The sequence below is a fragment of the Macrotis lagotis genome, chromosome 2 (genome assembly GCF_037893015.1).
Source record: "Macrotis lagotis isolate mMagLag1 chromosome 2, bilby.v1.9.chrom.fasta, whole genome shotgun sequence".
Taxonomy (NCBI): domain Eukaryota; kingdom Metazoa; phylum Chordata; class Mammalia; order Peramelemorphia; family Peramelidae; genus Macrotis; species Macrotis lagotis.
The window spans coordinates 227,118,196-227,146,078 of record NC_133659.1 but is presented as its reverse complement, the minus strand read 5'-3'; the positions used below and the strand labels follow the sequence as shown (position 1 = coordinate 227,146,078).

General features: G+C 36.3%; 1 protein-coding gene across 2 annotated transcripts in view; it reads right to left on the bottom strand.

Annotated features, from left to right (window-relative positions):
* The window catches only part of CYTH1 (cytohesin 1), a 215,280-nt gene that overhangs the window by 93,079 nt on the left and 94,318 nt on the right, over positions 1-27,883 (bottom strand). The gene's annotated exons all lie outside the window — the stretch shown is intronic.

Sequence of the window (27,883 nt, the reverse complement as noted above, 5' to 3'; positions counted from 1 at the left end):
TCATCTTGCTCTTTACCCACCTCCCCCTTCAACACACACACACACACACACACACACACACACACACAGTTCAGGACCACTGAAATTAGATATTAGCTTGTTCTTAAATCATAGGCCTAGAAACACTGCACTGAATGCTTAAACAACACTAACTAAAGCAGCCAATGAAAAAAATGCTGAGAAGATAGAACCGGAGCCCAAGAAGAGGCAGACATACGGCAAGATAGACACAGTGCACTGATTAGCAAATGCCGGTGGTTTCAAGACAGAAGAGGCAGGCAGTAAAGCACAATACATACGTTCTTCTATGTATTGTGAGCACATATGTACACATCCACCACCCAACCTCTTACCCAAGGTGAGTCCCCTGTCCTGCTGCCCTAGTGTCCTTGCAAGCCCTGGGTTGCAACATTAAATCACCAGCAGATTGTTGCTTCTCTCTTCAGAGCCCACAGCAGATTTGTATAGCAGTTCCAGTCTCCTGGGTGCATCCACAGCACTAGATGGAGCAAGAGATGGAGGAGAGAGAGCATGTGTATGCCAGCACAGCAGAAAAAAGAAAAAGGGCGTCCAGATGAAATGAAAGATGAACAAAAACTGCTAGTGGAAAGGGAGTTGGTCCAGGAGGAGAACGCTGGCCTGTACCATAGAGATGTATATGCATAGAGCTGTGACCCTAACTGTTACTTGTGCACAGCTCAGCTTCTCTCAGGCTAATTTCCATGAATGCAATTACAAGGCTGGCCCCTCCCACTACTCCCCCATTCTCTGCCTCCTGGGGCTTGAGGAAGGGGGTTGGGAATGGAGAAAAATTGCTTGCTTCTCTTTCCCCCTTAAAAGTAAGAGTGGATGGTTGCTTTTACTGGGAGATATTAACCCTTACTTGGACATATTTTTATTACTGACTGAAGAGAAAATAGGATGAGGGAATGCATCATCCATAAAGAGCAGCACGATACTGTGTCACTCCCCTCACCCACAATCCCAATGTGCTGCCTGCTACTCTGCACTATGTCAGCAGTGATCTGACACTGACCAGATTTCTAAAACATAGTCAATGGAGGATTTCAGGAGGCAGTTTGCTTATTAACTAGGTTCCGGAATATGGAGGATATCATATTAATACTGCTCGTCCAATTCTTTTGAAGCAAGGATTATATTTTTATTTCACTTGTTATTAATGACTGAAGCAATGGCTCTCCCTTCTCCCCTCCCAAATTGCAATAAATGCATCCTAATAAATTCTTGTCAGGGTGGGGATAAAAGAAGCTTGTCTTGGGAACTGACATGTAAGATGGCTGATGTCAGGAAATACAGCTGTGTATGTATGTATGTATACCACACACATAATAAGAAAATTTCCTTTCACACAATAAGAAAATTAGTTTTGAAAACTCCATGGTAGGTTAGTATAAAAGAGAGTAAGGAAATGGGGGAAATCAGCAATCAAAAATAAGGATATACCTCCCCAACAATGTTTCAGCATTCAATACATTTTCCCCAAAACCTTGTCCTGAAGGTATTGCAAAAATACAAATGCCAGTTCTCATAGTTCTAAGAATAAACTTCCTGTTTTCATTATAATACAAATGTGGCAAAACCTATCCTACCTACTGAATTACTTATTGAAACTAAAATACTGCTTGGAGATGCCAATGGACCTCATAATTACTACATATACATACATACATATATGTGTGTGTATATATCTTCAAACTTGATCCAAAGATTTGTTTTATATCCCAGCTTCTGTCTTTTAAAGAAGAAATTATATTTTCAACTTGATATCCACAAGATATCTTAACTCAAGATATCAAAAACTGAACTCATATATCATTCACCTATTTTCTGCTATCACCAAATTATTCATGATCACAACTTCAGTATCACCCTTAGTTCTTCACTGTAACCCATTACTCATCTATTCAAGTGCCAAATCTTGTTTCTTCCTTTGGATATCCCTTGGGATATCCCTTGAATTTATCCCCATTTCTCCACTCACACAGCCACTACTATAATCTCAAGTTCTCATCATCCTTCATCTGGACTATTGTAATGATCCCTATTGGTGTCTCCACTTCAAATCTCTCTCTCTTTCTCCTCTCTGAGCTATTCACATTGCTGATAAATTGAATTTCCCATAGCATAAATCTTACAATGTCATTTCCCTACTCAATAAACTCAGGTGGTTGCCTATGTACCTCTACAATAAAATATTTAAAGCCTTTTATAACTTGGCCCCCATCTGTCTTTCCAACCTTCTTGCATATTACTCCCCTCCAATGATTATACTGGTCCAAATTGGTCTTCTTGATGTTCTTCATATATGGTACTCCACTTTCCATTCATCCATCATACAAAAACACATGCCTTTGCACACTACATGTCTCCCATGACTAAAATGCATTCCCTCTTTACCTCCATTTTTCCAAATCACTAATTTTCTTCGAGGCTCAACAAGTGCCACTGTCTACATGAACTATTTCCTGGACCACCCAACTGTCATCACCTTCTTTCCAAAAATAATATTGTATCTATTTTGTATATTGTATATTTACATGTAATCTCCCCAAGTTAGACTGTAGTGATCTACTTTTGCTTTATCTTTTTATTCTCAATGTCTAGAACAATGTTTGGCACATAACAAATTAACTGACTAATTGTTGACTGATTTTAATTGACTAGTGCTGAAGGACATCAAAGGTTTGTTTTTTAAAGCATTCTAACAATTTTGTAAAAACCAAACTTTAAAAGGCGCCACCAAATTCATTCACAGAAAATAAAAATAAAATGTAAACTCCCAATACCACTTCAACAGGTGCTTAAAAATAAGTCTGGAACCCAATGGTGACATAAAACTTTTTATCTTTCTATCACCTCCTTGTATTTCTTTTGTTGGTCCCCTACTACCTCCCTATGATAGTTCCCCTCTCTCTCTCTCTCTCTCTCTCTCTCTCTCAACCAAAATAACACTTATTTCCAATTGTTTCACTTCAGTGGTCCCTTTCTAGTCTTCTCTACTGATGCAGACCCACCAATATCCTTTCTAATCCTCAAGTTGCAGTTCAAGACTTTCTTCTATGAAGTCTTACCCAATGATTCTACCTTACATTGATCTTCACTAATATCTTTTGCAATTACCACCAAAATAAGTATGGACTCATTCCCAGTGTGTATCTCATAATCTAACACTTTTTGGTATACTATCTTGTTCATTAATTATTTCAAATGAAAACAGCCATATTAGAGGATTAAAAATACAGCATCTGCAGTCAGGAGTTCTGACTTTGCTAGCTGGTCAATCAGGTACAAGACACAACTTCTCTGAGCCCTCAATTTCATCTGAAAAATGGAATGAATAATGAATGAGTGAAGGAATGTGCCAAGTACTGGATTAAAGGCTGATATCTCCTTTATTCAAGGAACTTACATTCTAATTAGAATCAATGCAATTAGAGGAGCAGGGAAGCAAAAGGATCACAGTGGAAATGGGAGAATCTAATGACATATCTTTTCCTGAACCAACAGTAGTACTGACTTGATAGCAGTTTTCAGAGTAATAGGTAGATAAAAGGGAAGAAGGAATAAGGGGAAGGGGAAGATCAAGCATAGGCAGATGGCTTGAAACCTGGTCTGGTAGTCTAGGGTAACCCAGATATGGTAAGCTTTGTGATTTCAATATCCCAGGATGGTAGGCCCAAAGAAGAGTGGGTTATGTTCCCAGAGTATGGATCCTAGACTTTCAGTGAGGAAGACAATATCTACAAGTAGGAAAGCACTCATGAATACCAATGAAGGGCAAGATCCATGCCTCTGGCCCTTACTCTTCTTTAGTTCTAGCTCTCCCTTAGTCCCATCTCCTTTGCTGATCTAGCAGACTTGGTCTGCTCTGTTATGACCATCCTACTGCTGCCAGCTTCCACTCCTGCAGTTCTCAGCCTTCCCAGGAATTCCTGACCTCTCCACTGCTGCCTCCTTCAGCTACCACTTCTGGGACCAAATAGTTAGTTCCCAGAAGGGATCTTGAGATATATAAAGATTTTTTCCTCCAGAGAAATGAGTGATGTATTTAGTTGATTCTATTAAGACTGATTTTCTCCCTTTCTTTTATATATTGTTATATGGGATGGCTCTCCCAAAAGGGGAAGGTAATTATATATTCAGAAGTATAGGTAATATAAAAACAAAAGATATCACTATGAATTTGTTTTAGAAAAGGAAAAAAATATATAACCTTTGTTTCCAGGAGAAGCTGATACAGTGTCACTCTCCTCTTCCTATTAGTTCTATGCCTAGTTTGCTATTCTTTTGGATTATTTGTTCTACATATACTCACTGAAATAAAATTCCCATAGACTCTCCAGCAATTGCACTCTAGGCAATGAACAAAAGTCACCCTTTGATTCCTCCATTGTGGATGGTCAAGCAAAAACTCCTTTGAATGGTTACAAATTCCTTCCAAGAGTTTCTATTCTGAAAAGTGATGCCCAGACAAAAAAGGTCAGTTACAAACAAGAGCATCTAGACCTCACTTCTATTGAGTCTCTCAACTTAAACTCTGCATTGTATCTTTTCTATCATAGTGACAAACAAACATTTATGCCAAGCATTTATTTCCCTCCTATGTTCTTTGCCCAAGGTTTATGATTTCAAGGTAATTTTAAAAGACTTTTGCAGCTGTTATACTTTCAAAGAATTCTGAATTATTTTGATATATGGATGGCAAAAATCTCGTTAAGGTGGTATTTTGTTTTACCAAACTACCAAATTAATTTTTTTCCATAATCCCCAACAATAAATATAAGAGAAAATTAAATTCTTTACATCTTTCAGTCAATTGCAACCTCTATAAGAAATGTGATGGATGATTCTAAGCAGTATTGTCTCATAAAACAGAGAGGATAAAATAATTTTAAAGAAAGTCTGCCAAGAGATTCATCTAATAAGAAAAATCATTTGGGAGACATTTAGGAATAAAAGTGGAACAAAAAACTCAGAAAATTTGAAAAGATCCACAAAGGTTTTCATAATAATTTTTTTGTTTAGAATGTTTCTATACATAGAAACAATGTAAAGACTATCAGACTACCTTCTTTGGGGGGTGAAGGGAAGTGAGATTGGGGGGAAATTGTAAAATTCAAAAAAAACAATAAAAATGAAATAAAATGTTTCTATAATTTGTTCTTTAAAATTTAGACATTTTGTCTCTAGTTAATTTTAATTCTTTTTTTCAAGGCTTTTTATTTTTTCTTACATCATCATTACTAAATGATACGTTTAGCATTTCTGCTTTTCTGCTTTTTGGTGAGGTTTTTATGCCCTAATGCATGGTTAATTTTTTTTTAAGTTGCTGTATATGGCTACCTTGTTAAACATAATAAATACCAGCTCACAAATAAGTAGAATAGGCTAGGCTTTGGTGAATCATCTAAAAGAGAAGGTAGTTGCAATATACTGTTCACAATGGCCCCCTTTCTTACTACCAGGTCTTTCTAATCCCCTCTGTTTCGGTGGGCTTTATCATTAATACTGTAACCATACCCTCTGAATACCTAAGCTTTGCCATGTTCTCTGCTGATGTGCCTTCTAAATTTCTGAATCTTGCCATGAAAACAGACACTGAATTCTAAGGACCTCAGCATCATGCAATCTGAATGCTGTATCCTAAGCATTGCCAGACCAGGCCTTAAGAATTGCTCTGGGGGCGGCTAGGTGGAGCAGTGGATAAAGCACCGGCCCTGGAATCAGGAGTACCAGGGTTCAAATCCGATCTCAGACACTTAATAATTACCTAGCTGTGTGGCCTTGGGCAAGCCATTTAACCCCATTTGCCTTGCAAAAACCTAAAAAACAAAACAAAAAAAGAATTGCTCTAAAGTTAAATTGTCCTCTATATATGTTGTCTCCCACTTTTACAATATAAACCCTCTGAGGGCAGAGATTTTCTTGCTTTTTTATTTGTATCCACAGTACTTGGCAAATGAAAAATGCTTAATAAGTTCTTTTTATTCATTCATTCTGTTATCTCTTTGATCCCCATACCAAATAAACTGCAACTTTCTGCCAACTTTTCCTCTATAATTTCGCTGAGATTACACCATTATGTTCTATGTCTAAAGCCTAATCTATGCTATCAACTCATGTCTGGTCTAATGCAAAAACGTCAAAGACTGCTATGTACTGTTTTCATCATATCCTCTCCCTCAAAAATTTCCTGTAGCTCCCTACCACTCATTCAATTTAATAAATATAAATTAAATACCTACTATAGGCAGGGTCTGCAATTCTCAGCCTGACTCTGAAATTCTGACATCTCAACTACTGTTTCCCTTAGCTGCCATTTCTGGGATCAAGAAGCTAATTCCCCGAAAGGTTCTTGAGACGAATAAAGATTTGGGGGATGCATAAATAAACAAAACCAATAACCAGTCTCTGACCACTATTTACATTCTACTTGGGGGGATATAATAAAAATTGAATGGATAATAAAAATTCAGGATTTACTAGGTTTCTCCCTTATTTAGGGGTCATCAAATTTATTGGATAGGTTGGATAGGAGACAACTGATATTGTTATTCTATGATGTACACATATAGGTAAATATAAAGTAATTTAAGAAGAGAAAGAGTAACAATGGGGGGGATGACAGAAAGGAGTACATTCTACTATGAAGCTCATGTAATAGCAAAAAAAGCACATGAAATTATGTGCTTAGAGAAATGGCTAATAGGCTAGCTTAGGTGGAAGGTAAGATTAATATGAAATATGGTAAGAATTTTCCCCAGCTTTTTTTCCTGTGAATTTTACTCCATCCTGTCCAACTCCCTTTTGCTGTTGTCAATAGAACTATGGGATATGGCCAAGAGCAGATAGAAAGGAACTGGTCTCAGAGAGAAGGGACTCCATCAGAGAATGGAGTTAAAAAAAAAAGCAGTGAGATGTAAAAAAGAAGAAAAAAGGAAGCAAAATGCAAACGGAAACTAATCAGCAAATATGTCCTAAGGGTTTAAAATGTACAAGACACTGAGGAAAAAACAAAGGATACATATCTCCTCTACTCAAAGAGCTGATGATGTATTTGGGAAGACAAAAAACATTTTCATTAAATTAAACAGTTTTAAGAGAGCATTCAATAACAATACTACAGAAATTTCAAACTAGGAAATGATAAATTTTCAAGATGGTATGGATAAGTGCTATAAAAAAGATATAGAAGAGATTCATAACTTGTTAGAATAATCTGGGAAGGTTTTCAGAGTAAAGATGGGACTTTATCTAGAAAGTGAATAGATATTGTCTAGGCAGAAAGGATGAAAGGAAAACAAAGTGAGTGTGACATGAGTCAGATGTCACCCAGATCAAAGAATCCTGAACAACTCAGCATACAATATATTTGAGTTCTCAGGGCAACTTGGTCTATAACCAGAACTCTGCAGCAACTGGAGACAGGGATGATGAGAGAAAATGCAGGGACACACAGAGTACCAATTAAAACCAATACACCCAAAGACATTTCCAGATAATACATTCCAGGATTAGAATGATTTTTAACTAAAGTATTCACAAGAATTTGAATTCCACCTCAACCTACCAATCATTTGGGATCCCTAGGTTCCTCAAAAGATCACTAAATAAAATTCAATTTTACAAACTTATTAAACACCAACTGCATACATGGTACTATAGAAGGTAATGGAGATACATAAAAGTCTTAATTAGACATAGTTCTTACACTTTGGGATTTTAAAATCTAGTGGTGAAGAGGCAATTAGAATGTAATGAGCATAGAAGAATGAAAGGATTATGAAAGATTTGAGGCAAAAGAGATCACTTCTAGCTGGGGATAGTAAGAGAAGATTGCCTGGAGGTAATGACTCAAGGACAGATCTCAAAGGTTGGAAAGGAGTATTATAAATCAAGCCTGGAGGTACTACAATATGGGAAGATATCAAGGAAAGTCTAACCTAGTGAAGTTGAAATTAAGAACAGATGAAAGAGTGTAGGAAGCAGAAAAAGTAGATGGGTGCTAAGTTAAGGGAGAACTTGAATGTCAGGATAAACTGATTAAAAGTATTAAGGAGGGCAATGGATAGAGCACCAACCCTGGAGTCAGGAGGATCTTCTGAGTTCAAATCCAAACTCAAACACTTAATAATTGTCTAGCTGTGTGACTTTGGGCAAATCACTTAACCCCATTGCCTTAAATAAATAAACATTCCTTTAAAAAATAGTATTAAGGAGTTTGGACTTTATTGGGAAGAGAACTGAAAGTCCATGAATTTACAAAATCAGAAAGGAAATAAATGCTATAATTTAGGGTGATTATTCAGGAATTAATATAAATAACTGTAGAGGGGAAGAAAGAAGTTAAGAAAATTTAACAGGAGAAAAGTAATAATGCCTTGACTAGGGGAAACAAATGGGAAGAGAGGATAGTTGGGACAGCGATTTTCTAGGTAAAGTCAACAGGACCAAGCAACTGATTAGATGTGAGGAACTAGGAGAGAGTGATAAGATCAAAGAGACCTGGGATTTTAATGAAGTGAGAGAGAGAGAGAGAGAGAAAGAGAAGAAAGCAAGCAAGAAGAGGGAAAGAAAGTATAAAAACAAATACCAGTTTATTTTTCTTGTCATATTTGTTTTTCTTAAAAAATCCAGAATGGGGGGGGGGGGGGAGAACAGGGCTGAGATGGCGGCAGAATAGCCTCTCTTAGGTGCTGTCTCCAAAATATTTCAAAAACTTTAAAATTATGACTCCAACTAAATTTTCAAGAGACAGAACCCACCGAAAGATACAGTAAGGTAATTCTCCAGTCCAAGGTAACCCAGAAAATAATGGGAAGGCTCTGTTCCATGGAGTTGGAGGGGCGGCAGCATACCAGAGCAAAGGAGCTTCATCCTTCCAGGACCAGCCCCAGGTCGCCTGGGTCTCAGCAGCACTGGCTCCTAGTAGCAGAAGCAGTTTCCTGACCTGCCACCCCAGGGAACACCAAGCACAACTTGGAAGGTCAGCAGGGAGACCTCTGCCAGAGAGAGCAAAGCCCAGACCCGTGTGGCCCTCCTCAGTGCAGCCTAGATCCCAGGAAACAGAAGCAGGCCTGCAGAGTCACCCAGCAGGAACCCCCAGCAGCTGCAACTTGAGCACTCAGTCCATGGAAGTTAAGAAAGTGGAGGGAAACCACCAAGATCTCTCCTCTGTACCTGGGAAAGGAGTCTGGATTTGACCATATTCAGACCCTGGTCACATTCTGAGGAGGCCCCAAAGGGGTGAGTTTGTGGCCATTCAACAGACCAGGAGAGCAGTCAGAGTCTCACATACTGAGGTCCTTGTGTGTGTGGGTCCCAACAGGAAGCACCCTAAAACCAGGCACAGGCTGGGGAAATGAGTAAACAGGAAAAAAAAAAAAAAAGGAACCTGACCATAGACAATTACTCTGGTCCCATGGAGGACCAAAATACACAATCTGAAGATAAGAAAGTCCAAGCTTCTGCATCTAAAGACTCCAAGAAATATAGAAGTTGGACTCAGGCTCTGACAGAGCTCAAAAAAGATTTTGAAAATCAAATAAGGGAGGTAGAAGAAAAAATTGGAAAAAGAAATGAGAGATGCAGGAAAAACATGGAAATGAAGTCAGCAGCTCAGTCAAGGATATCCAAAAAAAATGATGAAGAAACTAACATATTAAAAACCAGTTTAGGTCAAATGGATAAAACAGTTCAAAAAGTTACTAAGGAGAAGAATACTTTAAAAAGCAGAATTGGCCAGACGGAAAAAAGAGATAAGAAAGCTCTCTGAGGAAAACAGATCCTTCAGATGTAGAATGGAGCTAAAGGAAACTAATAACTGTGAGAAATCAAGACACAATAAATCAACACCAAAAAGAATGGAAAAACTAGAAGAAACAGTGAAATGTCTCATTGAAAAAAAAACAACTGATCTGGAAAAAACAGATCTAGGAAAGATAATTTAAAAATAATTGGTCTACCTGAAAGTCATGATCAGGAAAAGAGCCTTGACTTCATTTTTAAAGAATTCCTACAGCAAAATTGCCCTGATATTCTAGAAGCAGAGGGCAAAATAGAAATGGAGAGAATCCACCAATCCCCCTGAGAAAGAGATCCCAAAAAACCAACCCCCCCAAAATATTATAGCCAAGTTCTAGAACTCCCAAGTCAAAGAGAAAATATTACAAGCAGCCAGAAGGAAACAATTGAAATATCATGGAGTTACAGTCAGGATTACTCAGAAATTAGCAGTACCTACATTAAGGGCTCATAGGGCTTAGAATATAATATTCTGCAAGGAAGAGAGCTTGGAATGCAACCAAGAATCAACTACCCCCAAAAAACTGAACATCTTCCAAGGGAAAACCAGAGGAATTTCAAATGTTCCTGTTGAAATGTCCAGAGCTGAACAGAAAGTTTGATCTTCAAGTACAGGACTCAGGTGAAGCATAAAGAGAGTGTATGAGAAGGGTAAATCATATGGGACTTAATGATGATGAACTGCATGCATTCCTGCATGAAAAGATTATACTGATAATACTCATATGACCTCATTTAACAGAGCAGGTAGAAGGAGCTTTTATAGATGAGGTACAGGAGAGAGCTGAATTTGAAAGTATAATATATTGTAAAAATGGAGTCAATGGGTAAAAGGGAAATATACTGGAAGTAAGAGAAAGGAGAGGTGGAATAGGCTAAGATATGTCATGTAAAAGATATTTCATGTAGCTTTTGTAATGGTATGGGGGGGAGGTGAGGGGGAATGAGGGAGCCTTCATTCTCATCGGAAATGACTCAGAGAGGAAACAGCATACACACAATAGGGTATAGACACCTAGAAGAAAAAGGAGAGAAGGGGCAGGGGAGGGGAGAGGGGAGAGGGGATGTGGGTGATAAAGGAGAGGGTAGATCATAGGAGAGGATAGTCCGATGTAAGGCATTTTCTTTTTTTTACTTTTTGCAAGGTGGTGGAATTGGGTGGCCTGTCTGGGACCACAGGGCTGGGTGGTTGCTGGGTCTCTGGGGTGGGATATAGACTTGGGGCCTCGGCCCCAGGGCCAGTGTTCTGTCCCCTGTGCCACTCGGCTGTCCCACAGCACAGTTTTGAAGATGGACAGAGTGAAAGGAAAGAGAAAATAATAATAGCTGGTAGTGGGAAGAATGGATGGAGAGAAATACAATCAGCAACAGCAATTGTGGAAAAATATGGAAGCAACTTCTCTGATGGACTTATGATAAAGAATGTGATCCATCCAAGACAGAGCTGATGGTATCAGAACAAAGACTGAAACACGGTTTTTTTTCTCTTTCTCTCACTTTATTTCTCATGAGGTTTTATATTTTTGTGGGGGAGGGGATATTATGCTTACTCTTAAACAAGAATCTTTTAGTAATGTGTTAATAAATTAGAGAAAACAATGCTTTGGCTAAGTTGAAGAGCCTCTTTATATACCTTGGAGAACAAATACTATTAACAAAAATGCTAAGTGAAAAGGAAGAGCAGAATAAAAAGAAATCATGATGAGTTAATTTTTAAGATGAGTTTGAGCTGCTATGAGACATATATGAGTGAAAATGTCCAGGAGGTTGTTGTACTGAACTGAAGAAACCTTGTTTTCATACTTATATTCATCTGTTTCTCTGCCTCTACATATACCTATATATATATATATATATATATATATATATATATATATATATGTCTGTCTCTACATATATGTGTATATATATTTGTGTGTGTGTGTTAGATGTATATAGCATATACATATATGTGTATATGTATATGCTAAAGACTTTTTCTAATTCCTACTCCACCCCTCTAGGTGGTACAGTGGATAGAGCACTGGCCTTGGAGTTAGGAAGAGAGGAATTTGATTCCAGCCTCACACACTTGACACATTCTAGCTGTGTGACCTTGGCTGCCTCACATCCAGGGACATCCCCAGTCATCCTAATTCATATCTGACCACTGGACCTAAATGGCTCTGGAAGAAAAAGTGAGGTTGGTGACTTAGCACAGCACCTCCTCACTCAAATCCAATTCATGTGCTTATCATGGCATCAACTCCCTGATGACATGGTCTTGAGAACCAAGGACAAACATTACTCCTCCCTTCAGCTGCTAATATCTTTTCCCTGAGATAAACTCTGATTTATATTGTATATATCTTGTATATACATAGCGGTTCGAATGTTGTCTCCCCCATTATATGAATATCTTGAGAGAGGGGTCCAGATATTTTAGTTTCTTTGTATCCCTAGAACTTAATGCTGTGCCTCACATATTAAAAATGCTTAATTAAAAATTGTTAATTGGCACCAATTCTCATGTATGTAATAACAGTCTCACCATTCAGTTATTTCAAGGTACCAAGTAGTCTTGTCTCATCAAGAATTATCTTTATTGGAAAGAATGACAGATTGCTTTCGGGGCAGGGGGAGTAAGATTAGGAGAAGAATTGTAAAACTCAAATAAAATATTTTAAAAAAGAATTATCTTTATTGGGGCAGCTAGGTGGCACAGTAGATAGAATATTGGCCCAGTAATAAGGAGGTCCTGAGTTCAAATTTGACCTCAGACAATAATAACCTAGCCATGTGGCCTTTGGCAAGTCACTTAACCCCATTGCTTTAAATAAATAAAAAAAAAATTTTAGAAGAATTATCTTTATCCTCCTCATAAGTAAACGTTAATAGAACTCTCTAAATAAAATTCTCTACATTCTCTGGAAGCAAAGTAGCAAACTATCAGACTAAGAAATTATATTGTTTTTTAAAAAAGGATTCTGAGAAGTGTGGAAAGACTTGTATGAACTGAAAGGATTCTGAGAAAGTCTGGAAAGACTTGTATGAACTGATACAGAGTGCAATGAACAAATTAGGAAAACGATTTATATAACTACAATTATGTAAAGAAAAAAATTTTGAAAAGTTAAAGAACCCTGATCAACCATTAATTCCAAAGGACTGATCATAGAAACCAAAGAATTACTCATTTTGCTTGAATACACTTATTTCTTACAAGGAGGGCTTTTTTTCATTAGGAGGGGGAAAGTTGGTAGGTGGTAATATAGTGATAGTGACATAAGAAAAAGTGACAATGAAACATTTTAAAAAAAAATTGAGAGCAGAAAAATTCAAAAGTAAATACAATCAGGAAGCTTGATTACTGGTTAATCAAATTAAAGATACACTGTAAAAAGAATCCACATTACAGTTAAACAATTCCCCTTTCTATTCCTCATATGCTGAAATGTTCTTGTCTGTTAAGTTCTGAATAGGAAGGAAAATTTATTTAAGAAGAACATGGGGGAGGAAAGCATATCCCCAAATCTAAAATTTTGTGATTCTCTTTTGTCTTTACTTTTAAGTTGTAGCAGTTTGCTTTCATAAAGTGTAAAAGAATTTTGTAACTAATGCCTTAATGAGATTAACTATTAAAAATAGCTATCCCCAAGAACTATAGAATTTTAGAGCTAGAAAATCTCTTAGAAATTATTTATACTTAATATTTAACAGCTTCTATAATGATGCTTGTTTTATGCAGCATCTATGCACTGAGCTTCAGTTCCCTCTAAATATCTTACTCATGAAAAGCCAGAAAAATATCAATCAGATTCATTTAGAAGACTGTGCCAGGTCAGTATGTATATACTAGTAATTTTACAGCTTCTATTTTCTTTCTCCTTTGGAATCTTGTTTCAAGCTGTTGTTCAGAATGATATACTTAAGGCTAATTTGGCACTTTTTAGGTTTGCAAAGTATTTTATATATGCTATCTCAGTTGATCTTCACAACAATCCCATTGTAGACAGGTGTTATTATATCATTATTTTATAAATGAAAAAATTGAAACAGAGAGGTTAAGTGATTTGCCCCATGGTCTGATAGCCTTTAGATTTCCTGCTAAGAGCTATGAAGACTTTCATGTTTGATCTTGTCTTCTCAAATAGAAAATTCTTTAATCTTATCACATCACATATTAATACTATATTGCTAATTATATTAAAATACTTTATAGTTATATTATACATGCTATAATATTCTATAATACAATAACATAACATCATGCACTATTATATAATTCTATCATATCTTTAATTTTTGGTAAATATTATAATTATCTTTTATATATTATTATTTTATAATACATATGACTAACACGATGTGATATATAATTTATCAACCTATACTATTACATGAATACTAATATATAAATGATATATTATTCGAGCAAAATATAATATGTTAAAAAAAAAAGTTAGAGATGTCCCTGTTTGAGAAAGACAGGGGCAAGATGAAAACCAGGATATCCAGACTCTCAGGTGAGGTCTCTTCCCATTACACTACTGCAAATACTGCTCATAGCAGTTCAAACTGCACATGATAGCCTGGCATAATGAGGAAGAACACAATTAAAAGGACAAAAGACCCACATTATATATCCCAACCCATATTTCTATCTGCTTTTGGGATTACAACCACTTGGTTCTTAACTATTTCCATGGAAATAGTTTTATCCAGATCATTTTTCCAGTTATCCAGTTCATAAAGCCACTCACTCTCAACTATTCATTTTTTTTCTCCCTCCACCAAGTATACAATGTGCTGTTAAGTATTTCTGATTCTACACCTTCCACATCCTTCATTTCTGACATTTGTACACTTCCTTCCACTCGTACTACAACAATCTTAGCTCAGGCTCCTACTACCTCTCACTTGGACCACCTAATTAACCTCACTATATACATTCTCTCCCATTTCCAATTCATCCTCCATCAAAATAACATTCCTAAAAGTACAGGACTGATTATCTAATATGTTCCACTACCTAACACAATGCCTGTTGCAAAGTAAGTCCTTAAAAATACTTATTACTTCCAAAGTAACAGGGATACAGATGAGATAAAATGTTGATTTGTTTTCAGAAAGATCAAAATTCAAATCCAAACCAAGCACGTGACTCTGAGCTAGTGATTTAATCTTCTCTGCCTATCTTGTTTCCTGATCTATAAGTAATATGTTAATTGACTAAATGCCAATCCCTTGCTCAAGAGGCTTCAATGGCTGCCTATTGCCTCTAAATTAAAATGCAAAATCTTCTGTTGTGTATTCAAAGTGCTTGAGAACAGATCACACTTTATTCTCTCTCCTACATTCTATGTGCTAGCTATTCCACTTGCTATTTTATGTTCATGACATTCCATTTCCAGCTACATAAATTTTTTGGAACTCCCATCTCTCCTCAGGGTTTTGTCCAACATACCCCTTTATTCAAGAGTATTTTCTAGATTTTCCCACTTATAGGTATTCCAACTCCTACCAAAAAAAAAATCACCTTTTATTTATTTTACATATATTCTGTGAACATATTGTATCATCCCAGCAGAACCTCAGTTTCTCGAGGGCAGGAATTATCCCAGTTTTGTTTGCCCCAGGATGTAACACAAGGGCTGGCATATGGTGGGTACCTAATAATTGTTTTAACTGAATAACTTAATTGACTGATTCTCTCTATTCATACTGTTACTATCCCAGTTCTACTACCCTCCCTCTGTACCACCTCTTGCCTGGACTATTACAGTAGACTCTAATTTGTCTTTATGACTCTACTCTCTGCCCCGATTCTACAAGTCAACTCCAGATTACTGATAGCCATTATTCTCTTAACCAAAAAAATTTCAATTAATTCTCATTCCCTACTGAATAATATCTTTATTTGATATGCAAGACTCTCAACTATTTGGTCCTAACCTCATCCCTAGCTGGTGAATCAGTTCTGCTCTGCCTCTTTGCCCTATCCTAATCAAAGCTTGTCAAACTCCAACTTTGCAATTCCTCCCAATATCTACTTCCTTCACTGCTACTCAAGGGCTTCTAAAAAGAATTAGAGAAGACTAAAAAACTGAGCTAAATGGATACCATGACAAGTGTATGCAATATAATCTCAATTAGGTCCTCAGTGTAGTAAAGAAATGCTTTTATATCTCCCTAATCAATTTACTATATCACTCAGAACAGTGGCTATTCCAAACTTCAATTCCTCCTCAAGCCTCCATAACAAGGCCTCCTCAAGTCACTCATCTGAGAACCTTATTTCCTGTTTGTTTTGTTCCTCATTATAATGTGAGATTCATGAAGAAGGAAGTGCTTTTGCCTTTCTTTGTATCTCCAGTGTTTGGCACAGTGCCTGGTACATAAAAAATAATTTCAAAACATTAATTTTTTTTGATAGACCGTCCAGCCTTATCTCCTACTACATCTTTTACATTTTCTCTTTTCTAGACAAATAGAACTATTGTCCCACTACACTCAAATGACTGCTTCCTTGATCTGGAATATTCTCCCACTGTCTATTTCAATTCAAATCCTTCTAGACTCAGCTCAAATTATATTTCCACCATACTCAATCTCTTTGGTATTAGAGTACTTTGTGTTTCTCTTTCTGAACATTTTTATACTTGACTATAAGCTACTTTACAGTACAGACTATTTCAAGTCTTTTCTTTGTATTCTCACATCTTAGGGAGATAATTACTTTGGGTCTGGCACTCAATTGGTATTTAACAAATTCTTTTGAATTGATTTGTGTAAGCTATCTCCCTAATTACATGTGTTTTATTCTTCTTTGTATTCCCATGGTACTTGGTAATAATTATATATAATGTATAATAGACTGAAAGATCCTTGAGGGGAGAAACTAACTTCTGCTTCTTTTTGTATTCTCAGTGCTGAGCACTGATACCTGCTGGTAATGGCTAGCACATAATACTTAATGTTTACTTAATACTTATTTAAAAAATGTTTATTGTTTTGTCCTTCATTCTCAAAGAAGACCATGACATCAGGGAGGTGATGCCATGACAAGAATGTGAATTGGATTGGGGGAGGGGGGGAGTTGTGCTCAGTCACCAACCTCACTTTCTCCTCCAGAGTCATCTGAGTCCAGTGGCCAGATTTGAATCAGGATGACTGGAAATGGCCCTGGATGTGAGGCAATCAAGGTTAAGTGACTTGCTCCAGGTTACACAACTAGTAAAAGTCAAGTATCTGAGTGCAGATTCGAACTCCTATCCTCCTGACTCCAAGGCCAGTGCTCTGTCCACTGTACCACGGAAGCTAGGTGATGCAGTGTATACAACACCGGCCTTGGATTCAGGAGGATGGGAATTCGAATCCAGCATTAGATACCTGCCACTTACTTGCTGTGTGACCTTGGACAAGTCACTTAAACCCAACTGCCTGGCATCCAGGGCTGTCTCCAGTCATCCTGATTCATATTTAACCACTGGACCCAGATGGTTCTGGAAGAGAAAGTGAGCCTGGTGACTTAGCACAGCATCCCCCTCACTCAAATCCAATTCACATGCTTGTCATGGCATCACCTCCCTGATGTCATGGTCTTCTTGGAAAATGAAGGACAAACATTATTATTATAAATGTTTATTGATTCAGTGATTTATTGTATTAAATCACATCTGACTCTTTCTGACCCCTTTTGGGGTCTTCTTGACAAAGATACTGGAGTGGTTTCCATTTCCTTCTCCATACATTTTACAGATGAAGCAAACAAGAGTTTTAAGTTACTTGCCCAGAGCTGCACAGTTAAGTGCCTTTGGCTAGATTTGAACTCAAGAACATCAGTCTTCCTTACCCCAGGACCTAAACACTATCTGCCATCTTCATGTTAATAAATAGACATGGATATATTTATGGTTTAAAAAATATTTCTTACAATAACCCTTGCGAGATAGATAGTTATCACTAGTAGATAGTATTGTAATCCAGTTTTATAGAAAAGGAAATTAAGACTTCATAAGATAAAGGGAAGATCACAGAAGCTTAGAAAGTGTTGGAGCCAGTATTCAAATCCAGGTCCCTTGACTCCAAGTGCAACATATTTCAGGGAAGCTTAGAATCTTAATTTAAAAGACAACAAAGTCACAATATTGCATGCATTTATTTCACACTTTCTTCCAAGAGATGGACAATCTCATGAAATTTATTCCCCTTGCTAAACTACTCAGATGTACACAGAGGGCCCAGTTTTACTAAACCATATATCAAAAAAAAAAAGGTCAAAGGCAAAATAAACAGAACTGAGAATAAAGATTGCAGTAAAGTTTTAACAAAGAAACCGAGGAAGTTACAAACCATTAAAATGATTTATTTTTATTAAAAATAAAACAATAGGGTGGCTAGGTGGCGAAGTAGATAGAGCACCAGCCCTGGAGTCAGGAGCAGTATCTAAGTTCAAATCCGGCCTCAGACACTTAATAATTACTTATCTGTGTGGCCTTGGGCAAGCCACTTAACCCCATTGCCTTGCAAAAACTAAAAAACTAAATAAATAAAACAATGTGCAAATTAGTCATACTTACTAGTCTTAGCAGATACTCGTTACTAAAATAAAAAAGATTTCTAGATGGCCAGAAGGTAGATGAAATGTAGTTTGCTGCAGGTTCTGAGACTAAGAACAGGGTTGAAGAAAAGGGTATTATTTTAAATAGGATTTTCTGAGCTCTCTACATAAGCAATACATGAACTGATCTTCAAGGCAACATAAATAAGCCTGGTAATGGCAACTTTGTTATCAATGTAATATTAACATTTAACTTCTCACTTCTGGGAACTCTGGGAACTGCTAGAGGATACTCCCTTCACTTTCCCATAAATCTAAATTCTGCTTTGCATTTCTCCACTATCTCTAGGGACAGACAAAAATGTCAAAGAATTTCAAAACTGGAAAGAATCTTAAAAGACTTATCTCCAAATCCCTCACATTTCATAAGAAAAAGCTGCGTTACAGGTAAGTTTAAGAGGTTGCTTTTCTTTAAAAGGTAAAATTCATGGGATTTTAGGGATCCATGGACTCTTATAGAGTATCTAAATCTAGGCCCCTTATTTTACAAAGGAAAAACCAAGGGTCAGAGAGGTACTCAAGATCACAACACAAGTGGCAGAATTATGAAAAGAAATCTAGGTCTTCTGATTCCCAATCCAATGCTTTTTTCATCCAAATTCCTTCATTCTCTTTTTTTGTCCAAACAAATTACTGTGATAAGCATTACAGGGGAAAAGTGGAGAATAGTTAGTACCTGTCTGACCATTTCTTTTTTCTCAATCTCCCTTGCTGGATCTTCATCCAGTTCAGCACTACTTAACTATGGTTTCTCCTCAAGGTATTTATTGTCTTGGACCTTCTTTCTATATATTATCTTGTTTAGTGATCTCACTAGCTCTCTCATGGATTTAATTATTATGCTAAGTAAATTAATCTCAGATTTATTTATCTAGTACTAACCTCTCTTCTAACCTCCATTCTAGCATCTCCAACTGCCTATTGGAGATCCTTCTTTTAACTCAACAGTCTAAAACTAAAACCAAATTACATTTGCCCCAAATCTTCCCTTTTCTAAACTTCCCTATTTCCAATGCAGGCATCATTAAACTCCTATTCATCAAAGTTCACAAATTAGGCGTTATCCTCAACTTTTCACTCTTACCCCCACCTTATATCCAATCTACTGCCAAGTCCTATCAATCTGACCTTTGTACAACTGCATTATACATATATATATATATATGTGTGTGTGTGTGTATATATAATGTGTATATATATATATATATATATATATATATATATATATATATATATCCCCATCCCTTTCTCTTCTTTGACAAGGCTGCCATTCTAACACTGGCCCTCATCACTCATGACTAGACTACAATAACAACCTTCTCTCTTGATCTCCCTGCATCAAGTCCACCTTCCACTCAACAAAGTGATCTTCCTAAAGCCTGTTACTTTACATGACTCAATAAGTTCTGGTGATTCCCTATTACTTCCATGATAAGAAAAATAAAATTCTCTGGCATTTAAAGCCCTCATAATTTGATCCTTTCTTACCTTTCTAAGCTTCTGATACTTGACCACCTCTGTAATCTCTATGATCCACTGACCTTGATTCACTGTTTTTCCTCATACGTGATTTCCCCAATGTCTTATTTTTTCACTAGCTGTCCTCTCCCTCCTTCATCATACCTTCTGGTTTCCTTCAAGTCTCAGCTCATATCCCATCTTCTTCATGAGACCTTTCTCAAAAATGAGTTTAACATAATGACATATGTATAACTTCTATCACAGTGCTTATCTTCTTAGGGAGAAGGGAAGGGAGAGAGAGAGAGGAGAAAAATTTGGAACTCAAAATCTTATAAAAAAAAACAAATGTGAAAGACATCTTTATATGTAACTGGAAAAAAAATAAAATACTATTTACCAGAGACCTTTCCCAGTCTCCCTTAAAACTCTATCCTGTACATATATTGCATGTGCATAGCTATTTGCATGTCTCCCTAAGTGGATTGTGAGTTCTTTGAGATCAGGGACAAATTTTATCTTCTTTGTATCATCAATGCTTATTATAGGGTCTAGTACCTAATCCCTGTTTAATAAGTGTTTCTTTTTTTTTGTTTGTTTTCTTTCAAGGCAATAGGGTTAAGTAACTTGCCCAAGGTCACACAGCTAGGTAATTATTGTCTGATGCCACATTTGAACTCAGGTCCTTCTGACTCTTGGGCTGGTGCTCTATCCACTATACCACCTAGCTTCCCCTAATAAGTGTTTCTTGATTTAAGATTATTCCTAGGGAAAGCTAGGTGGTACAGTGGATAGAAGTCCTAGAATCAGGAGAACTTGAATTCGAATCCAACCTCAAACACTTATTAGTCACTTAAACCCAACTGCCTCCTCCAAAAATTATTCTTAGAAATTTGTTTTACTTAACTATGCATTTTGGTTACAAAGTGGTTTTTAACTTTTCTTTTTAAAGGGTAAAAGGGTTGGGAAGAAAGAGGGATGAGAGATAGGGTTGACAAAAAAAGAAAAAGAAAATGCAAGAAAAAAGAAAAAAATTATTGTATGAAAGCAAGTGCATTTTTTTTTAAAATGCAGAGACCAAAGCATAAGGGAAACCAGAAGGAATCATAAATAAGTAAGACAGTTTTGAAAGTTACATATTTAATTTATTATAAACTAAAAGAAAAGCAAGTTGTACATAGGAGATTTGCAGTTTCATGTACAAAATCTTATTTATCTGTTTAAAAGAAAGAACAATTCCCATATATCTCTAAAATTACTCTCTTGAACTGAATCTAAAGTCTTCATAAAATGTCCCAAAAATTTTAGTCCAGTTTTTTAATAACTAAAAATTACACTAAGACTTTTAGGATATTCTGTATATGTAGTAAATGGCATTGAGAAGGAAGACAGCCTAAGATGTTAGCTTGAACAGAGGGATTTCCTTACTGCTTTCGTGGAATATGGCTTTCTTTTAGTTCACTCCTCCTACAGCAAGTGGAGCATTCTATTACCCCCACACACACACTTCTTAAAAAATTGCAACTTAAAATTTTTTTAACAATTTGAAAGTGAAAGTAAGATAACCCATTCTTAATCTGCTTTTAGCTTGAGGCTTTAGCAATCTAGCCCCAGATATATTCTCTTCTCCTTCTAATACACTAATCTCAGTTCAATATGTAGATCAAATTGAATGCATAAAACCTCAATACTTTAAATCCTTTCTGAATTTGTACCTCCTCCATTGACAATCTCACCACTAGCATCCAAGTAAGCAGAACTGGCAGAGATTCAAAGGACCATCTGGACTTTAATACGTTTTGTCACATGAATGCTGAAAAAAAACACTTAAAACAATCCTATTTTAAAAGCAGTCACAGACTGCAGCTGCAAGTTGGGGGTGGGAAGGAGGAGGGGAGTAGAGAGAATAGTGTGAGGTAGATAATGGGAGTAAATTTCAGTCTCTGGGAAAATAAGGGGGACAGTGGAGAGTCTCCAGGTAGTCTTTCCAACAATCCCATTTCTGCATCTCAGATGACTGTGGCTCTGCAGTGTCTTTCCCTGGTTCAGCAAAGAACAGCAAGGGCTTTTCTCAAGGTTCTTCAGTACTCCTCCCCTTTCACTGGGGAGTGATGTGTCTAGCAACTTTCTTCCTGGCATATAATTACAAAGTTCAGCATACTGACTCTAGTCCGGACATTAACCTGATTCCAACCTTTGCTCTTCTCCATCTGCCTGGTCCAGTCTTAGTATCTGATCCTTTTTTTTCCTACCCAAAAATTATTTTCTCAAAGGTAGTAAGGGTAAATCTGAGAATCAATGTTAGAGTCAGCTCTACTCTGGATAATTCAAGTCTCAAAAAACCTTATGTGTACAGGGAACACAGATCATTTGATAACAGTACTATTCATATGCTTGTGTTCAGTTTTATGCCCTTTAGTAGGTGAATTAAGTTATACTTAACAAGAATTTATAAAAATTATGGGCTATCTACAGAAGCTCTGATTATTTATTCCCTTTCACTTATTAGGCGCATTCTCCAAGTTGTGTCTGAATTCAAGTCAAAACTAGAAGGACAAGCATCAGCAAGCAGGGATAATGAAGCACCTGCTGGCTAGGATGAACCATACTGAATCTAAGAATAATTCAAATTGCAAGGGAATTTTTTCAAATTAAAAAAAAAACACCAAAAACCCTCCACCTACTTCTGGATTTCCCCTAGAAGTCATGCAACTAATATAGAGTTCTTTGAACTGTGAAACTTGATTCAAAGTTTCATAAGCAGCATTGGGCTTTCAACTTCCTCTGGAAAATTTTTGTTGTTTTTAGTTATTTCAGTCATATCCAACTCTTCATGAATTCTTTTGGGGTTTTCTTGACAAAGATACTGAGGTGGTTTGCCATTTCCTACTTCATTTTATGGAAGAAGAAACTGAGGAAAACAGAATTAAGTGACTTGCCCAGGGTCACATAGCTATAAAGTGTCTAAAGCTAAATTTGAACTCAGGTCTTTCTGGTTTCAGGCTTGCTGCCCACTACACACCACCTAGTTGCCTTTGCAAAACTAATTAATTTTCAAAAACATATTTTAACTTTCTGTAAAGACAAAATTTCTGAAACTGGTTCCTTTTCCTTTTCTCATCAAATTGTTCTCCCTTATCATAATTATCTGCAGTTCTCAAATTTTCTTGGTTTGTGATACAGCATTCTTTTTTATGAGGAATCAGAGTAATTCAGATGCCTAAGCTGGCAATAATGATGCAGTTAGATCTTAAGACCTGTTATCTGGGTCTTGGAATTTCTCTCTGCACTTACCTTTTTCTTTCTTTACTTCCCTAGAAATTGTTATTGTGACTTTCATGAAACATCAGTCTGGAAGAGCAGACAGCAAACTGAAGAGCAAGGTCTGGTGAGTTTGGAATTCTTGAGATATGAAAAGGAGCTTTGTTCTGATACAGAGAAAGAGCTCAGGACTATGGTTCTCAAGTGCTGGATTTTGAACCTGGCCTCAATACTTACCATGTGATAAGTCAAATTCTATGAATATCAGTTTATTCATTTTTTAATGGACAGGGTCATTGTGAGAATCAACTTAGAATGTGAAATTAGAGCTTTGCAAATTTAAGGCATTATTTTGATCTTTATCTCAGTTACCACAGGAAAGTAAGACATTTCAAGCTGAAAGGAACCTTAGAGGCCATCTATTCCAACACCTTCATTTCACAGATGACAAAACAAAGTCCAGCAAAGTCAAGTGACTTAAACATCATTTCTAAAGTATAATCATGCTAAGATTTTGTTATTCCCCCACACACACCACACATGTCTTCCCTCCTTCCTTGCATTTTAAATCTCTCCATCTCTACTGACTTTTTCCATTGTATCCACTAACAGAATATGTCCAGGTTTCCCCTAACCTTAAAAAAGTTTTCCTTTGACTCATACCTCATACAGTTATTTCTCCATTTCTCGCAGTCTCCTCAATTTCTGAACTTACTAGGAATATTGGATTTAAAAGTAATATTATTTCTATTTCCTTACTATATACTGTATATTCTGTATTACTATATACTATATATTCCTGACTACATACTGTAGTACCAGAAACATAAGGAATGCTTAATAAATATTTGTTGATTGATCCCACTCTCCCCTCAAAACTTAATTGCAATTAGGTTTTTGCCTCCTCCTTTGTCCTCCCATTGCTCTACTGAAATAGTGTTCTCAGAGATCAACAATAACTTTCTAATGACCAAATCCATTGACCTCTTTATAGACTTCATTCTTCTTAATTTCTCTCCAGCACTTTACATCTTTATGTCAGTTTTAAAGGATTTTTTTAAGGTTTTTGCAAGGCAAATGGGGTTAAGTGGCTTGCCCAAGGCCACACAGCTAGGTAATTATTAAGTGTCTGAGACCGGATTTGAACCCAGGTACTCCTGACTCCAAGGCCGGTGCTTTATCCACTATGCCACCTAGCCACCCCTTTATGTCAGTTTTATACCAAAACCCTAACACCTTCCTTCTTTAAGCACTTACTCTAAGTGACCTTTGCTGCCTACTTGAAAGCTTCTTGTATTTCCAAAGGGTCTGTCCTTGGTTCTCTGTACCACATCTACAACTTCAGCCATGATGGCCTTTAAATAAATGAAGCTCAAATATATCACACTAATCCTGACCTCTCTTGAACTACAGACCTATCTCTCTAATTGCCTATAGGATATATCTACCTGGATATGTCACTAGTACATCAAACATATATAAAACCAAGATCACTTAACTAACTCCTACAATATTCTACTTTTCTCACCTTTTCTATCATATTAAAAAATATGAAATTATCTCACCATTCAAATCCAGTTATTAGTTCTGTCTCCATAACAGCTCTCAAATCCAACTCCTCTTTCTTTCCACCAAACTATCTAAGTAGGAATAATGAGAAACACTAACTCATAGTATAATGAAAAAAGCACTGTACTTAAAGACAGTAGCAAGGAGTTAAAATTCTACTTCACCCATTTAGGAGTTATGAGGCCATTGGCTAGCCACTTAACTTCCCTGGTCCTTACATTCTCTATCTTTAAGATGAGTACCTTATACCTCAAGAATAATATAGATGGAGGGGACCTCAGAGCAAGGAATATATTTGGGTAATAATCAAGGAATATATTTAGGTAATAATCTAGCAAAGGATAAAGGAAAAATAAGGTTTAAGTAAATAAAAAGAGAACTAAAAAATACAGGAAAACACAGAAAGGAGAAACCATCAGGAAAGGGTGGTCAACAGTGTTAAACATACTGAAATTAAGAAGAACAAAGATTGAGAAAAGGCAATCTATTTGGCATATAAAATCAGTGCTGTCTATAGAATGAAGAGTGATGATGTCTAAAGGGAGTTGCAAAGTGTTTAGGAGAAAGAATTTTCAACCAAGATAGCTAGAGTCCTTCATTTTCAAAGACCATGATATTAGGGGGGTAATAATACCTTGACAAGCACATCAATTGGATTTGAGTGAGGAGTGCTGTGCTCAATCACCAGTCTCACTTTCTCCAATGGTCAAATATGAATCAGAATGACTGGAGATGGCCCTAGATGAGAGGCAATCAGGGTTAAGTGACTTGCCCAAGATCATACAGGTAGATAGTGTCTGAGGATCATATTTGAACTCAGATCCTCCTGACTTGTGAGCCAGTGCTCTAATCCACTGCTCCTTTGGTGACTCCAGTAAAGACCTATGCCAGGATAGTGGGCAGTGTCAGGGGAAAGAAGGATCAGCATTTTATCCTCTATATTGCCCAGCTAGCTCAGAAGAAATTGTTTTTTCCAAAGTTACCAAAAATCTTAATTGCCAAAACTACAGGTCTTTTCTCAATCCTTCTGTCTTAACCAATTTGAAGTTTCTGGTACTTTTAGTTTCCTTGTCTTGGATATTCTCTTCTCTATATAGGTTTTGGTTCTCTTCCTTCAGAATTCAAGACTTCCATTCATTCTGACATTGGGCTATTAGTGAATATAGTGTCTCATCATTCCATTCTTCTTGGGTCCACTTAACTATCATTTAGCCATTCCTCCGCCCAACTTATCTATTTTGTTTTTTTCACTATGTTAACCTGGAGAGAAGATAGAGTGGCTTAAGTTATGGAGTGCTGGCCTCTAACCAGGAAGACCCTGCCTCTGACACCTACTGGCTATGTGACTCTAGACAACTCACTTAATCTTTCAGTGTTTAGTATTCTTTATAACACTATAAGTAACAGAAGAAGGCATGATTTGAATTGGGAGGAGAAATTTCCTTATATTTCCTATATTATGTTAATACCATTCCTAGCTGTGGTTGCCTTGTAAGAAAAGAAAAAAGAAAAATGAGTTTATCAAATTAGACAAAGTACATAAGGTTGTAGTGATGATAGTTGAAGTAGTCATTACACCCATGTTCGGAATGTTAACAATAACTCAATGGAGGGTTGGCTAGGTGATGCAGTGGATAGAGTACCAACCCTGGAGTCAGGAGTATCTGAGTTCAAATCCGGCCTCAGATGTTTAATAATTACCTAGCTGTGTGGCCTTGGACAAGCCACTTAACCCCATTGCCTTGCTAAAGCTAAACAAAACAAAACAAAACAATAACTCAATGGGTCTTTCTTCATCCCTACTGCTAATAGAATTCTTACACAGTGCTTAAATCTGGCCATGTAACATTGTGATTCACAAATCTTTAATTTTTTTCAAATCTAAATTCCCAATTACCTATTAAGTTAAAAATTAAAATTCCTTTGCCTAGCTTTCAAGACCCTCATAAGTGTAGTATCCTCACTTATTTTCCTCCTACTACTTAGCCCAGTCAAAATAGACCATTTGCCCTCCAAGTATGCCTCTCTGTGTCTTTGATCACATTGTTTCCCTTATGTAAAATATCTTCCTGTTCCCTTTTACATCCAGAATTCCAATACATTCATTAAATCCCAATTCAAATGTTACTTGGCATTGTCAGTAACAACTTTTCTCCTCATTTTGTTCATCAATATTTAATAGATTCATATAATACTGTATATTATATTATACAATATTGTAATTTCCTCCCCTAAACTATAAACTCTAATGTGGGGTATAAAGTCTAGTCAAAATTTTGAACCTCTCCAGTTCCTGGTACAAAATATATTCTTGAATAAATGCTTTTTTTAAATGAATGAGTCAGAAAACAATTGTGAGAAGTTTGCCATTCACAAAAACTAGTTTTCTTTATCATGTCCTACATATGGAACAATACTCCATTTCTAACCATAAATTACCACTACTTGATTATAAGGTTAGATGTAGTCTTCTCTCCAAAATAAAATATATTGTTTCATACAAGTCAATATAAATTAATTTTGAATTTAATTTAAAAGCAAATTATAATGTTAAAACTCTACCTACTTAAAGTTCTATGAACATCATCTTAATTTTAAAAAAATGACTCTCAGGCAATCTACTGGAATCTGAAAACTATAAGAATATCTTCATATTACTTATAATTTCACTATTTATTATGAGGGTAGAATAGGCTGTCCTATCACATTTACCCATCAAGCTTCAAAATAATCTGAAAGTAATTTTGTAAAAAAGAAAAAAGTACTAAATATTAGTTATTTTTTCATCATATTTAACAAACAAAAATATAATTTTTAGTTCTAACTCAAAATGTCCCTGAATCCAATTTACTGATATCAAAAACATTATGGATTGATAAAAATTTTGCTGACTGTGGGTATAAAATTAACCCAGTCTCATAATTCCTATAAACCTCTGTCCAAGTGCCAGTTCAGACAAAGGAAAAAGAATTGAGAGTTCTGAGACAAAGTTAATACCCTTAATTAAGTAGCATAAGCACTAAAAGTTTAACTTCAAAGAAAAGAATTTGTTGGTAAAAATACATTTATGAAAAAGGGACAGCTAGTTTACCCCTTTTCTAAAAGAGGAGGTGTAGATGAATAAAACAATTCTCATACCATATTTTCTCCTTTTACATGGAAAACTTG